The 16,901-nt window shown below is 50.5% G+C and overlaps 1 long non-coding RNA gene across 2 annotated transcripts; it reads right to left on the reverse strand.

Moving 5' to 3' along the window:
- Positions 1-13,435: 13,435 nt before the first annotated feature.
- On the reverse strand, positions 13,436-16,848 carry LOC131554753 (uncharacterized). Of its 2 annotated transcripts, XR_009274420.1 has the most exons (6): positions 16,631-16,848; positions 16,275-16,379; positions 15,668-15,943; positions 15,002-15,123; positions 14,048-14,256; positions 13,436-13,954 (listed from the first exon to the last, which is right to left on the reverse strand). It is a non-coding gene; the product is annotated as an uncharacterized LOC131554753 (long non-coding RNA). The 2 variants fall into 2 exon arrangements; XR_009274419.1 differs by having other exon boundaries at positions 15,668-16,379.
- Between the last annotated feature and the right edge of the window lie 53 nt (positions 16,849-16,901).

Consider the following 16,901-nt stretch of genomic DNA (forward strand, 5'->3'; position numbering starts at 1 on the left):
TCCCTTCCCCCTTGCCCCCTTGCTGAGTGAGTCCTGTCAATCAGGCTTAACATTCCAGGAAGGTCGTCATGTGGTTGGTCAAGTTCAAAAGATGCCCCTATGCCCAGAGGTCATTGGCCTATCTAGGTGTCATCCTCCCCTGAGACCCTGCCCCTCCCACCTGGTTGGTAGCTCACCTGCCCCTTCCCTCCCCCTCCCCTGGGAGCTTAAAAGGTGAATCAAGCCATGCGGCCTGCATTCTGTTGGAGCTGTTACCACAATTCAGACCTCTGTGACCATGGAATAAAGCTCTGGATATAACCCTCCGGCAGAATCCGTCTCCTTCTTCCTCACCATTAGCCTGAAGCCTTCTCTCCTGAGGTAAATGGAGTTCCTAACAAGCCTGGACTTGTTCAGCTGCCCAGCTGCAACCACCAGCAAGCTAAAGGTGTCTCTGGGGTGATACACCACAGTTGCCGCCTTTGGCCTAGCAGCAAGGGTCAGACTGGCCCAGGCACAATCTACCTGGTAATATTGGCATTCATATTCCAATAACTGGCAGCATAGAGGAAAACCAATTTGGGCTGCTGATGAGTGGAAAGACATTGCTACCTGGGTAGGGAAGCTGCCTGTGAAGGTCCGCCATGTGGATGCTCACGTTCTCAAGAGTAGAGCTAATGAGGAGCACCAAAACAATGAGCAAGTAGACCAGGCTGCAAAGATAGAGGTGTCAAAGATAGACTTGAGTTGTAACACAAGGGAGAGTTATTCCTAGCTCGATGGGCCCATGATGCCTCAGGCCATCAGGGCAGGGATGCCACCTATAAGTGGGCACAAGACCGAGGGGTGGATTTAACCATGGACAGTATTTCTCAGGTTATCCATGACTGTGAGACGCGTGCTGCCATCAAGCAGGCCAAGCGAATGAAGCCCCTCTGGTATGGTGGGCGGTGGTCCAAGTACAAGTATGGAGAGGCCTGGCAGATTGACTACATCACACTGCCCCAGACATGCCAGGGCAAGCGCTACATGCTGACCATGGTGGAAGCCAGCACTGGAAGCCACCTGGAAACCCACCCTGTGTCTCATGCTACAGCCCGGAACACCATCCTGGGCCTTGAAAAGCAAGTTCTGTGGAGACATGGCACCCCTGAGAGGATTGAGTCAGACAACGGGACTCATTTCAAGAACAGCCTTATCAACACCTGCACTAGGGAACATGGCATTGAGTGGGTGTACCATATCCCCTACCATGCACCAGCTGCAGGAAAAGTAGAGAGGTACAAAGGGCTGTTAAAAACCACATTGAAAGGTTTGGGTGGGGGATCTTTCAAAAACTGGGAGCAGCATCTGGCAAAAGCCACCTGGTTATTTAACACCAGAGGCTCTACTAACCGAGTGGGCCCTGCCCAATCTGAGCCTTTGCAGAGAGTAGATGGAGACAAAGTCCCGGTGGTACATGTCAGAGGTTTATTAGGGAAGACAGTTTGGATTAATCCTGCCTCGAATACAGACAAACCCATTTGTGGGGTTGTTTTTGCTCAGGGACCAGGTTGCACATGGTGCAAAAAAGATGGAACAACAGGATGTGTACCTCAGGGAGATCTGATTGTTGGATAAAACCTGTGTAAATATCACTGTTTGCTGAATGTTGTTACCATTGTCTGTGTATAGCTGTATAATGGATGTATCATATATGTACTTGTAGAGTTAGAATTTATATTAGTTTTAGTAGTAAGCAGACGATATGGGGATAAGGGGTGGAATGTCCTGGGTTGACTATATGATGCTTTTATCCCCAATCGTCTCATTCTGTTTATGTTGAATAATAAGTTTTGTACCTTTAAGAGTCTTCCAGAGAGTGAAGGCGGGGAGAAAAGAAGCGCGCAGTTTGTTTTCAGACACTGCACTCACTCCTCCACATTCCTGCTCCTGACTGTGTTGTCTGTGGACAGACAGTGGGACAGAGCTCTTCTTTTGCTTTTTAGTTAGTGTTAGCCAGCTGAGGCAAAGAAGTTCCCTGGACTGTTTTTTTTTCCCTTTTCTTTGGACCCCTTGAAACTGCTCTGGACTGAACACCCAGGAGAGCACCGGCAGCTGCAGCTGTGGCCCACAGGGCTGGGCCTGGCCTGCGACAATTCCAGCACCGGAGAGACAGATCAAAGACTGAGTGAGCTGCAACCTGAGGATGGGGTTTTCTCAGTTTGTCATCTCGTTTAGAGTGGCAAGGGGTCTCATTGTTTGATATTGTTTTGGTTTTATTGTTTAATAAACAGTTTTTTTCCACCTTTCTCCAAGGAGGTATTTTTTCCTCCCGGACCAGTTGGGGGGAGGGGCCAATTGGATCTGCTTTTCCCACCGGAGCTCCTTTGGGGGATTCTTCCCCAAATTTGCTCTAAACCTGGACACTCAGAACCAGGGTGAGTCTGAGGAACTGGTCTGCATCAAGAACATCCCATTGGCTCAGTCCACAAAAACATCTTCCCCTGCTAAGGGCCGTCTGCGCTCAGGTGCCTCCACCCGCTCCCTCACCAGCTTCCCCTCCCAGGAAACCCTTGCAAAGCTGGAAGCCTCCTCCCCAGAGAAGAGCCCTAGCCATTCAGTACTGCTGGGCCTCCCTGGGTACCGACCAGTCACGCGTAGCTCCCTGCGCTTGCAGCGGACCAGCAGCTCCAGCCTCGGTGTGTATGGGCGGGGAAGGCACCGGGACTGCTGGCTGTGGGGTTCTGCCCTGCCTTGGCGGAGTCAGGTCTTACCTGGAAGCCCCCTGACCCTTCCTTGCTTTGGATTTAGGCCAGAGCACCATGAAGCGGGGCATGCGCCAGGATGAGCCGGAGCAGCTGGATGACTGGAACCGCATTGCAGAGCTGCAGCGGCGGAACCAGGCCCGCCCTCCCCACCTGAAAACCAGCTACCCCCTGTAATGGGTGAAAACTTTAAGTTTGTTCATCAAAGCTGACAAAGTTGCACCACCTCAATTTGTTTGCTTAAGTACATTTCCAGACTTAAAAGGATAAGGAAGGTGAAACCAAAGACAATGGGTTTCACAAACATTTGCTTATCTGTTTAGTAAACTGTTAATATGGGTGGGGGGTTGTCGGGAGTTTAGTTCAAGCATGGCTTAAAGAAAAAGGCCACGAAGCCATGCAGCTGAGAGAAAAGTAACAGGTAGCTGTGAAGCTACCTGTTTCAAAGTTTCAAAGCAGTTTCCAGCCTGACTTCTATAAACAATTAGTCTCTCTCAGGCATCCTTGTATAAACAATAAAGTTCTCAGGCAGTCTTCCCATAACAAAGGTAACATCCTCTCTGGGAAAAGATGGCACCCTGGGAACAGTTATGGAAGTTTTGAGAACCATTCGTATCACAGTGAGAACACTGATTTTGTTTGATGTAAACAATCAACGGTATTGTAAAACAAAAGGAGTGGTTAGAGTTTTCTCTGTTAGCCTATCATAAAGCTGTATTTTGGAATATGCATGAAGTTAATTAACACTGTTATTTAAAGTGACTGATCGATCAATAAATTCGGAGTTCGATGCATTATAGGATGGTCGTTCTCCCCCTCACTTCAACAAATTGGTGACACCTGGACGTGATAGCGGACACCACGACGATCGCGGCCATCACGGGGATTGCGAACACCAAAGGATAAGTGAGGAATGGTTCAGGCTCCGAAGCAGCGGGAGCAGCAATAAGTGCGAAATTAAAGCGGAGGAAAAAAGGAAAACCGCCGATACGCGCCGTGCCCTGGCGACCATATAGATGGGACCAGCTGATTTGCGGCATAGTCTGGGAAAATGCTGCTAGGTGAAAGTGCGCACTTAAAAAGAGGTATGGAAAGACAAGCCGCATATGAACTTTTTATTATGTTTTTGCAAAAAAGGCAAATTAAGGGAATAGACTTACGGAAGGAATTGCAAGGTCTTTTGGCTTATGGTCTGGAACGGGGAGTCTTTGTGAATCCCCACACAGTTTACGAGTTAACGGAATTGCGTGAATTCGGTGATTTATTGTCAGAGGCTGCTTTAGAGAGTGGTAAAACTGCCAAGAAGCTAAGCAGGCCATGGCGAATGATATATGATGCACTATTTTACTATCTCCCTGAGTGCAAGACAGCGGCAGCAGCTCGTGGCGCTTCCGAGTCTGTGCTACTCCGAACTCGGCACGGGCGCTCCGCCATGGGGAGCAGCCGCGGTGAGCGACCGCCTAAAATGCTGCGCTATAGCGGCGAGAGCGGAGCCGCCGCCGCGGGAGCCGAGGCGCGCCGCCCCGGGAGAGAGCGAAGCCGCCGTGGGGGGAGAGCGAAGCCGCCGCGGGGGGAGAGTGAAGCCACCGCGGGGGGAGAGCGAAGCCACCGCGGGGAGAGAGCGAAGCCGCCGCGGGGGGAGCCACGGGTGCAGCGGTGCCTGCAGCGGAGTCAGCCTGCCAGCGAGTAAACAAAGAGCCCAGCGCAGGGGGGGGGGTTTTCGCCCGCTCCGACACACGCACCGCGGGACTGGAGCGCTTTTTGCAGCAGGAGCATTTCTCCCTCCCCCCACAGCCGGCAAAAGCTTCAGTTTAAGACCTAACAGCCTAATGGATGTAACTTTTGTCAACAAAAGGAAAAGATCCCTGTTGAAATTAAGAAACAAGTGATGGTAAACAAGGAAAGTTAAAAGCACTTTAGTTCTTCCTGGCAGAGACTGAAACAGGAATCAGCGTACTGTATGCATGGGTCAAATTTCGGCCGGTTTGGCTCGGCATTGGTATGCTGTCTTGAAATCACCTGTATTGGCAGAGACTTTAACATCAGAAGCCCAGATGGCTCAGTCAGTGGAACATCAGACTCTAGAATTATATTTTGGAAAGTTTAAAAATGTTAAGATATGTTAGACTGATTGTATGAGTGAGATGTTGTGAGTGTGCTTTTTGATATAGAAATGCTATAGCAAACACGTGAACAAAGTTATTTTAGCTTAATATTTTAGAATCAGGCCTGTAAGTAAGTTATAGTAAATGCTATATTTTATGTCTATAGTAAGTTTTATCTGTTATTAAGTAGTCTAAGTTAAATTAAATGCTAAATACTATTAAGGTTAAGTTTGTTAAGTTTATTTTCTGTTAAGTTCGAGGTCTGTTAAGGTTAAATCATATTAGGTTTAAGATAAGTTAGATTCTGTTAAGTTTGATCTTACATTATTTACAAATAAGTTTAAAATCAGTTAGATTTTGTTATAGTTTTGTTAGAATTAAGAGATTTTACATGTAAGTTCTGTTGATTTAAAATTCTATTAAGTTTAAGTAAAGATAAGTTTAAGTAATGTTAAGTTCTATTAAGTTTAAATATTTTAAGTTAAGTATTTTAAGTATAAGTGCTATTAAGTTTAAGTGATGTTAGATAGATTTATGCTTTTACAATAGGTGTTTGTTTTATGACTTGTGTTCAAAGTGTTGTTGTGAACATCAGAGAAACCTTGCTAGCTGAAAATACTATTTAGTTATTAGAATTGCCTATTCTTATGTTGCAAAGAGTGTAGCACAGTTAGCCCATAGAATTTTGAAGCCAGTTAAGTTCTGTTAATTTGAAAATAAGTCTGCTAAGTTAAGTATTTTAAGTGCTTCAAGTGCATACTACTTTCTCACCACTCCAAATCAACAAAGGACTGAGAATCGCCCAGCTGATGCCATTTCAGCCAAATGACTAAAGGATTACAGACTATAAAACTGATTTTGAACATTTTTGAGAAACCCAGGGAAGAGGTGGATGTGAAAATCTCATGGACAGAAAGGATCGTTTTCAGACTTGCCATTCACCTCCTCTCCAGGTTTACATAAATGAAAACAGCTAACAGCTTTCTTTTCTTAGTCCAATTACCACCTACCGTGCAATGCCTGATAAGGCCGGACATTGTGGCTCAGCTGAGGGTGGTTTTAACCCTTTGGGATAAAACGCTGTTGCCGGACGACCGGGGAACTGATTGACATTATTGAATTATTATCATCTTTCCATATAAAAGGATAGGCAAAAGAGAACTGCCTTGAATGTCACAGCCCACATTGTGCTGCTTGGGTTGCACTGTGTTGTGGAGGTTGTGATGAGACCTTTTGGGTGGATCAGTTGTCACTTTTTCGTTTATGGTGTGACACCTGTAATTATAGACATAACTGGGAACATAATTGGGAGTGGGCTCTACGGAATGCAACAGGACTAAACACTGCCTCAGCTTTAGATCTTTATGAATCACATGAGCAGAAAATCTTGGCTTATTATCGGTGGGAGGTACAGTGTATTTTAAAAAGGGTTAAAGCTCAAAGTGCATCATATATAGCCTCTGTAAGGTGTAGAAAACTGGTGCCTTTAACACAACATTCCATTGTAGGGCCTATAAAAGGAGATCCCAATCAGGCATTAGACAACTGCATTAAAAAGTTACAAAGGTGTGGTCTTCAGGTCTCGGGAACAGTAAGGTTAAAAACTGACAAGAAGAAGAAGGTCAAAGTAAAACCAGAAAAATGAGGTTTCCTTTTATTATATTATTTAGTGTAGTGGTAGCTGAAGAATTTAAGTTAACACATTTTAGTCAACCTAGAAATAATGTATGGCTAACACTTGCTAGGCAGATTAATCAGACTTCGCTTTGTCTCAGCATTGGAGGAGTTACCAACCCCTTTCGAACCTGTTTGGTAGGACTCCCAGTATGGTCTCCTCAAGAATTCTGCAGTTTTATTAATAACCGTGCCTTATGTATGCACAGTATGGTAAATATTAAATTGCCTAAAGGGTATACTGCCAGTCAGAGTGATGGCTACCGTCAATGCCTGTTAGTTCAATCTCTTAATATTCCTTTGCATTCTCCACCTGAGGAGTTAGAGCTTTTTGGAAGTGCAAATGCTAGCATGACCAGCACTTCCAACAGTGGATGGTTTAGCTTTGATTATTCTAATCCTCAAAAGATGAATCCATATAAACAAACATGGGCTACTCTGGATTCAGCTCTAAAGCCAAACATAGTGTCTAAACAACTCTACAGCCATTGTAAAGGCTCTAGCATCATGACACCTAAGAAATTACCTACAGGAATATTTCTGGTTTGTGGAGATAGAGCCTGGAATGGAATACCAGCCCAACCTCAGGGTGGACCTTGTTATTTAGGCAAGTTATTACTATTTCACCCTAATATATTTGTGTTAATGCAATTAAGTCATAAGACAAGCAGGCAAGGGCGCAGCTTACATGACTTGGACTATAGTCCAGTGGGGGATCCATGGTTCTGGAATAGATTTAAACAAGTGATTGTTCCAGCTCTCCTACCATGGAGTGCTGCAAGCAAAGCATTGACTCTAGCAAAACAAATAGGGTGTTGGGCTAAGGGTGAACTAAATAGAACTTCACAGATATTAGATATGTTATCTTCAGATGTACAAAGTGTTAACCACACTGATTTACAAAATAGAGCTGCTATAGATTTCTTATTATTAGCTCAAGGCCATGGGTGTGAAGAGTTTGAAGGAATGTGTTGCATGAATTTATCTGATCATTCTGTATCTATTCATGCTAAAATAAAAGAGCTACGGCTAGGGCTTATTAAGCTTAAGGAAGAAGAAGGATTAGGTATTGATGGGTGGCTTAAAAGTTTCGGATTGGGACCCTGGCTAAGAAACCTTATAACATATGCTATAGGGATATTAGGGGTACTCTTATTGCTTTTACTTATATTACCTTGTTTCTGTGGCTGTATCCAAAAGATGGTTAGTAGGATGATAGAGAAGACCTGGCAAACTAACCTCCTTTCTCTTAAAGAAAAAAACGGGGGAAATGTCGGGAGTTTAGTTCAAGCATGGCTTAAAGAAAAAGGCCACGAAGCCATGCAGCTGAGAGAAAAGTAACAGGTAGCTGTGAAGCAGTTTCAAAGCAGTTTCCAGCCTGACTTCTATAAACAATTAGTCTCTCTCAGGCATCCTTGTATAAACAATAAAGTTCTCAGGCAGTCTTCCCATAACAAAGGTAACATCCTCTCTGGGAAAAGATGGCACCCTGGGAACAGTTATGGAAGTTTTGAGAACCATTCGTATCACAGTGAGAACACTGATTTTGTTTGATGTAAACAATCAACGGTATTGTAAAACAAAAGGAGTGGTTAGAGTTTTCTCTGTTAGCCTATCATAAAGCTGTATTTTGGAATATGCATGAAGTTAATTAACACTGTTATTTAAAGTGACTGATCGATCAATAAATTCGGAGTTCGATGCATTATAGGATGGTCATTCTCCCCCTCACTTCAACAGGGGGTTTGCTATGATTGATAGCACAGTATCAGCTTATCCGCTCAGTAAACCTAAGATTCCAGGAACTCAGCAGATTGAGCCTAAAATTCCAGGAATCAGACAAAGGAAAACACCAATCTTCATCTTCAGACCTCCGGGGGGTGGACTATGACCACCTAGACACAAAAGAAGAATATGCAGAGTACTACACATCAACCCGGAAGCAGGACTGTGTAAGAACTCCACGAAATATCAGAAGAGTGCGGCAGTGGTAGAGTGGGGACTCTCCTGTCACCCAGCACACCCAGGGCGGTGACTTTGCCTATTATCGCTTGCTGTATTAATTAATAAATTTCATTTTATTTGGACTTATTAGTCGGTGATTAATTCCCCACCACAACTAACCTATAACACCCCCTAGAGAGCATGGTAAGGGCTGGGAGGGGGAGGTCAGGCAGCCCTTTGTCCAGAACTGGGGTTTGGGAGGGGGTCTGGGAACGGACAGTGCCCCTCAGCAACATCCCCACATCCTCTCCCCAGCCCTCCACCTCCTTGGGAACCATCACAGATGAGGATGTGAAGATGGGGGACCCAGAAGAGACGCTGCAGCGTGGCAGAAGGCAGTCCTCCCAGCCCGTGGCCGCCAGCAGCCAGCGCAGCAGCCAGGCCGGCAGCATCACCACCCGACAGCGGAGGAAGCGCCTCTCGGAGGAGACCCACCAGGGCCCTGACACCCCCCCGGTGAGCTCAGCCCAGTCCCCCAGCACAGCACCCTACTGGGAACAAGGAGCTCATCACAGCTCCCACTGGGCACAAGATGGGTTCCAGCGTTTGAGGGAGCTACTGTGGCCCCTATTTGCCACATGTTCCCACTGATCCTGGATTCCTGTGCCCAGTATTCCCAGCATCCAGTGGTGTGTCTGGTACTCGTGATGCTCCCAGTGCTGGCAAGGAGGCCATTCCAGAGGCGAAGGGCTGAGCCTTCTGCCTTCCCTGGACACAGCAACCCTCAATCACATTCCCTCCCTGTGTCCCCTCAGTTCCCTCATTGCTGCCAGCCCCACAGCAGGCTGACCCCCAGATGGCAGTACTAGCTGGTGTCTCCCTGCAGTTGCCAGCATGCTGCTCTGTGGAAGGGGCTAACAGCAGGCCTGTTAGCTAAAGGAGTGAGAAGAAGCCGAGAAGTATGACGAAGCTGATAAGGAGCTCTCTCCAAGGCTGTAACCAAGTAGACCAAGAGAAGAAAGATAAGAGAACCTTGCAGCTAGACGAAGTATTTTTAGAAAGATAGTTGAAGTCACTGTAACTTCTCACTAATGGTATTATGTTGACTTATTGTGGCCAATAGTTAGGGTAGAAGCAGCATAAACAACTGGAAAGTGTATAAATTCAGCCATGTTCAATAATAAAGAGTTGCCAACTGAGACTGCTTGTGGGGTCTGCTTTTTGTCGTGACCGCCTCAACAGCGACACTGCTCCATCCCTGCCACGCCAAAGGGCAATGCCAAAGGGCAAATGGGGCAGGGCACCCAGGCATCAGGGCACAAGCAAGGCCAGGCCACAGTAGGTTCTTCTCCACACTGGGAGGCGTGTGGGGAGCAGATTCAGCAGGAAGTGGTCTGTGGAAAGGGAAGGTGATATGGTTGTCACAGACTCACTAGTGTTGGGATGATGTGGGGTTTGGACTGACACCCTCCCTGATGGTTCTCATGGCAGCCTGGGAATACACAGTGATGCCCTTCCAGTGCCAGGGCACCAGTAGGAGTGATGTGTCCCAGCTACAGAACTGCCACCACTATGCCCATTTACTGCCCAGAGAGGACACCCCTGCCAAGCAGCCACCTGAGCAGATGGGGCAGACACCATCTCCCCATCACTGCTGGCCTGTCCTCTGTCATTTCTCCTGACTTGTCTCTCTTGGGAACCACAGGCTTGGGCTGTTCCTTTCCCCCTGGGCATCCCTGAGGTGGCAGCTGGAGCCCTGCACAGGGGTAACATGCTGGAGGTACCCTATGCCACATCCTGCCAGCCCAAAAGAGTGAAGGGCTGTGCCCAGAATTGTCTGGGAAAAGCTGAGAGCAGTAAACAGCCAGGTGAGGGCAGGAGAAGACAGTGACCCAGGGGACTACCTGCCAACAGGACTGTGAGCAAGTGCCTGTCCAGCTGCCTGCAGGTACTCAAGGGACCAGCAGGCACATCCAGTGCAGAGCCTGGGGAAAAGCAGGAATGACAGAGGCAGAAGGCAGTTTGGGTTGGAGATTTTAAAGCTCATCTTGTTCTAAGCCCCCCCCCACCAAGGGCAGGGACACCTTCCACTAGACCAGGTAGCTCCAAGCCCCATCCAACCTGGCCTTGGAACACTTCCAGGGATGGGGCAGCCACAGCTGCTCTGAACAACCTGTGCTGGTGTCTTACCACCCTCACAGGGAAGAATTTCTTTGTAATATCCCATATAACCCTATCTTCTGTCAATTTGAAGCCACTCCCCCTTGTCCTGTCCTCCCAGGCTATTATCCCTCTCCAGTTCTTTTGGAGCCCCTTTAGGCAGTGGAAGGGGCTCCAAGTTCTCAGAACCTTCTCATCTCCAGGCTGAACAGCCCTGGATGTCCCAGCCTGCCTCCACAGTAGAGGGGCTCCAGCAGTGAAGAGCATCTTCACAGCCTCCTCTCTGTCAGAACTCAGTACATCCCTCTGGGTGTCCAGAGTTACCGAGGACCCCACCAGGGGGCTTGGAGACCTTGGCATGCAGCCCAGAACAGCTGGGGATTTGATTTTGACCCTGTGCATCATATGTCACTGGCATTGTGATGTCTCCCCAACCTTGTAATAAGTCTCTTTCTTTTCCTAGTTCTTTTGTAATATCTGTCCAATCCGTTGTTCAACTTTGTCTTCTTCTGGAACCTGCATCTCCATGGGTATCTGCATGTACAGTGGAGTTGTAGAAGTCATTGGTGTCTCTGGAATCCTCATTTTGTTGAGGTCTTTGGCCTTGCTCCTAAATCCGGAACAGGAATCTGAAATTCTCGTGCTTGTGTTCCCATGGCCGTGCTTAAATATTGTAGAAGGTATTTGGCTTCCTGCCTGAAGAACTGACTGCTGTTGCTGCTGAAAACATCCCTGCTGGAACACCCTCTGAGGCAGCAATGCCTATTGTATCATCCTGTTGTTGTGCCTCATCAGAAGTGTCTTGAGCTTCATGAGATTCAGAAGCTGATGAAAACTCCATTTGTTGTGTTGTACTTGTCTTTGATTTAGATTTCCTTTTCTACGTAGTTGGAAATAAGTGTTGCAATGTTGCAGTCCCGCCACCAGACGGCGCTGTGGCTTGGTCGGGCAGGCCTGGCATGTCCTGCAATGTGGTGACGCCACCACAAGGTGGCGCTGTCGCCCGCCTGGCTGACCGTGATGGCGGCGCGACCGCGATCGGCTCCTGTTCGGCTGACTGCAGCGTTCGCGATTTTGAGTGAGACCGAGACTGTGATTTTTGACTGAGCCAGCAGTTGAGATTGGATACGTGTGTGTCTCCCCGGGACTGGAGAGGTCGGGATCGAAGGGACTGGGACTGGAGGGACGGGAACCGGAGAGGGGGCGGAGCCCCGGGATGTGACCGAGCCCCGAGCACGCCCCTTCCCTGCCCGTGCCGTCACAGGGGAGCGGACCCGCCTCCGACCGCGCTCAGCCGCTCGGGAACGCCTCCTGCCTCCCCTAGACTGACGTCACTGTCTCCTTCCCGTTCCGCCTCCGATGTTTCCCCCCCCGGTTTGATCCGTTCCTGAATCCCCTCCTCTTCCCCCGGCACTGTATCCGCATCCCCACCGGCGCGCGCAATTCCCGCTGGGCTTCTGCCCGCGCTGCGATTCGGGCAGATCTCCGCGTCCCGAATCCGGGTACGGCGTCATCACCGCGCGCCTGCCTACGGGTGCCGGCTGGGACTGTGCAGCTGTCCCGCCGGGCTCGTCCCCGGACGCTGTCGCCGCGGTCTGAGAGCTGTCCCCGGGTGGCTGCGCCACATTTGCCTCGCGATTTTTGCCCCTCGCTCGCGTTTTTTGCACCGCGCCCGTCGAAGCTGCCGCCGGCACCGCGCAAACCGCGTCAGCTCCCGAGTCTCCCACCGGGTCCTTCCCCCCCCCCCCTCGCCGCTGCCCCGCCGCCGCCTGAGGCCGCCGCCCGCGGGACCGCGCCCGCCGCCAGAGAGCTTTGCCCCCTCTGGTCCCACTTCGGCCCCCCGGCCCGACTCTGCTGTTTTCCCTACCCTGTGTCCCTTTGGCTCCTGCGAATCGGGAGGACACGCCTCTAAAATGGCACAGTCCGATTCCTCGAATTCGCTTGGGGAAATTTCAGCCCTGAGCTCCCCCGGGAGTGAGAGGGTGTCTGAGTCGGAGCCCGAAAAACCTGAAGTATCTGGGGATTCTGGGCGTTTTGGAGGTCCCGTGGGCTTCCGGGGTGATGAGGGAATCGGAGGTGATGAAGTTCCCTCCTGCTCCCCTTCTGTGGGAGCTATTTCCCCTGGGACAATTGGAACAAGAGCCAACCTCTGCTTCTGCCTCTGCTCCCCTCCCTCTGCCCCTGTGGGAGTTTCAGGAACCTGCTGTTTGGCAACCTGCCCATATCTTGCTAAGGTTGCTTCCAGCATCACCCGTGCAGATGGTACAGATAATTACAGCATACCCATAGCAAAAGATCTCTAAGCTCTTTCTTTGAAATTTCCATCGGGTGTGCTTCTGCCATGCCTTGTAAGGCTGACAAAATCCCTAACTGTTCCTGGGAACATGTTCCCCCCATGTTCTTAATTTTGACCTTCTTACCAAATCCGAGTTGTCGGGGCAGTCTGAAGGTCCAGCTGGAAATGCCAGCAGTTCACAGGAGAGAGGATCCAGGGCACCTTCTGGCTCCCTCCGGACTGTTCTGCTACGAGTCCCTTCGGCAGCAGCTCTCTGGATGGCCTTGAGAGTGGCTGCTGCTTCCCAGGCTGTTCTGGCTGCTTCCCAAGAGGTTTATCAGTGCCCCCTTGGAACGTGCCCAGCCAGGGATGCCAAATCTTGGGTTGCTGTTGGTAATTGCTGCCCCGAGATGCGTAGGATGTCTCTGCACAAATGAAGAACGAGTCTGGACTCTTCACTTTTTGGTCTTGAGGATGTTTATTAATTCTTATCTATAAAATTTTCTTTCTGCCCGGCAGAGATCTGCTCTGCAGGGCAGCCACGAGCGCTCTGACCGCCCCCGAGGCGGTGCTGTCCTTTTATACTACAAACTACGTATATCCTATTTACACTTAATTCCCAATACCTATCACCTATGTTGGACAGTGCACTTCTACTCTAGACCAATCCCAAAGTGCCAACATCCCAGCAGAAAATGGAGAACAAGAAGCAAAAGGAGGAAGGTCAGACACGCCCAGATTCCTCCATCTTGTCCCCATAACCACTGTACCAAAAATCCTAAAATCTACATTTTCACCCTGTGATCATTTTGTTATTACACTATTCAAACCTGTGTGACCTTCACATCCTCATACAAAGTTGGCAACTTGCTCCAAGGGTCAAAATCAAATCCCCAGGTGTTCTGGGCAGCATGCCAGGGTCTCCAAGCCCCCCAGTGGGGTCCTCGGCAACTCTGGACACCCGGAGGGATCTACTGAGTTCTGACACCTCTGGATTCATTCCAGTTGCTCCACACTCTTCTGATGTTGGGGGTCCCAGAGCTGGAGCAGCTCTGCAGGTGGGCTCTCACCTGAGCAGAGCAGAGGGGCAGAATTCCCCCCTTGCCCTGCTGCCCACAGTGGCTGGGAGCCAGCCCAGGACACAGCTGTGCAGATTCACTCACCTGGCACTGCAGGACCTCCCACATCCTTGGCCAGCAGCTCCAGGTGACGCCCCAGGGTGCTCGTGCCTGCTCTGGGCCTCAGGGCCTGGTTCTGGTTCTGTGTTGTCAACAGCTCCATCCAGGCAGAGTGGCTGAGGTGGGCTGGGCTCCAGGCAGCCCCATCCAGCTTCCACAGGCAGCTCCTCAGTTGGTTCTCCTCCCTGGATCTCCTGGGGATAGGGAGGGGCAGCCTTGCAGGAGAGTGTCGCTATCGGACACAAAAGAACACAAGCAAACACTGAACACACTGAGTTCCTGCAACAAGAGCCAAAGTTTATTGGTGGGCACCCCCTTTTATAGGGGCTTCAGAACTCCTGCACTTGAACATTTGATTGGCTGGGGTCTCAACACCACCCAGCTCACTGGGCAGCTGATGTCTGCATTCAGGATTGAATGGGACTGGCTGGGCTCCCCTGCTGGAGTTCAAATCCTACTTATCACTGTCTTACCCAGGGACTTGTTTACCTCTACTCTTTAATGTACCAGGCTGGTCAAGTTGGGGTCTGTTATGGCCAATTTTAACTGTGCAGCTCCAGACCAGCTGCAGCTGTCACAGCACGTGGTCCCTGTCTGCCCCATGGTCGGCTCTGAGCTCTGCTGTGGGGAAGAGCACTGGCCACTGGCCCAACAGCACTCCTGCCTCTGCTTGTTTCTCTGTTGCTGTGCCACCCGGGACATGTGGGGGATTATGGGCACAAGAGAGCGCAGGGAAGCAGAGCTGGTACAGCTTTCTTGAGCCCATAAACAACCCTAAACCCTGGTCTACCTGTCCTCTTCCCTACCTGTCCTTCTACCCTCCTATCAGCCTCATCCTACTGGCAGCCCCATTCCATCACCATCCTCCCTAATCAGCTTCATCCCACGATCAGGCCCACAGCTCTTCCCCATGCCCTTTTCCTGTGGATCAATCCTTACCTTCCTAAAACACCTGAACCTTGCAGTGATTCTGGTCCAGCTTTGAGTCAGCTGGTGTCATCAGTGGACACCGAGGTGTGACAGGGCTGGTCACAGGGCCATGAGGAGCATCCCACCTCAGCCTGCAGAAAGGCACAGCTGTAGTTCCCTGGGGAGCAGCGAGAAGGACGGGGCAAGGGGGCTCAGAGCTGCTGACCCCGCTGTGGGACGTGGCCCTGGCTCCTGCACGGGAGTGGGGAACAGGGAAGTGTCAACGTCAACACAGCCAATGGGACTGGCTCTCTGCAGTCACAGCCCCACACTCAGCTGCCTGCTGTGAGCCTTGGGGCAGCCAAGCCAGGGCTGGATGCTGTCCTCACTCAGCAGGTTCTCTGCCTTGGGGTACTTGGGGTCCTGCACACACACCAGGGACACAGCATCAGGTACCAACCCCTCCCTAAACACCCTCCCTCCAGCTCTAGCTTGTTCTGGACATGGGGAGAAGCATGGAATTCTCTGGTAACCTACAGGAACAACATCCCATTTTGAGAGAGCAAGAATGATGTGAATCCTTGCCCTTCAGCTTAACAGAGGGCCAATGGCATCCTGGCCAGTATCAGGAACAGTGTGGCCAGCAGGAGCAGGGAGGTCATTCTTCCCCTGTACTCAGCACTGGTGAGGCCTCACCTGGCGTATTGCATCCAGTTCTGGGCCCCTCACTTTAGGAGGGACGTTGAGTTGCTTGAGCGTGTCCAAAGGAGAGCAACGAGGCTGGTGAGGGGCTTATAGCACAAGCCGTATGAAGAACGACTGAGGGAGCTGGGGTTGTTCAGCCTGGAGAAAAGGAGACTCAGGGGTGACCTTATCACTCTCTTCAACTTCCTGAAGGGTGGCTGTGGTGAGCTGGGGGTCGGTCTCTTTCTCCGGGCGACAACAGATAGAACAAGAGGACACAGTCTCAAGCTGCGTCAAGGGAGATGCAAGTTAGAATTAAGAAGGAAGTATTTTACAGAAAGAGTGGTCAGATACTGGAATCATCTACCCAGGGAGGTGGTGGAGTCATCATCCCTCGAAGAGTTCAAAAAAAGACTGGATGTGGCACTTGCTGCCATGATCTAGTTGATTTGTTAGAACATGAGTTGGATTTGATGATCTTACAGGTCCCTTCCAGCCTTGAATTTCTGTGATTCTGTAGTACTGCACCCTGTCATGGCCTGACCCACCTCTTCCAAGACCCCAGCAGCTCAGAGGGATCCGCCCCACACCCAGCCCCCCAGAGGGAGCTCCCAGGCACCTGGGAGGAGAAGGACACCACACAGCTGATTTTAACCAGAGCCTTTCTGGAGCCTTTGGAGACAGCACTGCCAAAGTGTAACTTCCCTTCGGATGCCTCCGGTGCCTGGTGGGGAGAGAGGAGAGTCTGACGAGCTTGGACATCTCCTGGCTTTGGTACCATCCAGCAGCTCACCAGTCCCACCCCACCGCCTCGGTGCCCCCCAGAGCTGCCCCAGCACCCCTCAGGTTCCCGTCCCAGCAGTAACCCCCAGATCTGAGTCACAATCCCCCAGCTCAGCCCACAACGCCTCATTCTGCCACCCGGGTACCACCCACACGCCCCAGCCCTGTTCTCCAGGGCCCTCAAGTGCTCACCCGCAGCTCCACGGCCGGTGTTCCCAGACGCACGAAGAACGCCTCAGCGCCATTCCGCTATCGCTGCAGCTCCCCAGTCGTTCTCCGCTTTCCCAGCCCTGTTAAAGCCCTGGCTGTGCCCCACAGCCTCTCCACGCCGTTACCCAACCCAGCTGGGGGACCCCAGAGGTCCCGACTCACCGCCCAGCCCCATCGGCACCGATCTCGGCCGCCCAAATGACGCGAGCCCCGATCCCCGCCGCTCCCGCCTCCCTTCAGCGCCTCTCCCCGC

Source organism: Ammospiza caudacuta, chromosome 2 (assembly GCF_027887145.1).
Source record: "Ammospiza caudacuta isolate bAmmCau1 chromosome 2, bAmmCau1.pri, whole genome shotgun sequence".
NCBI classification, from domain to species: domain Eukaryota; kingdom Metazoa; phylum Chordata; class Aves; order Passeriformes; family Passerellidae; genus Ammospiza; species Ammospiza caudacuta.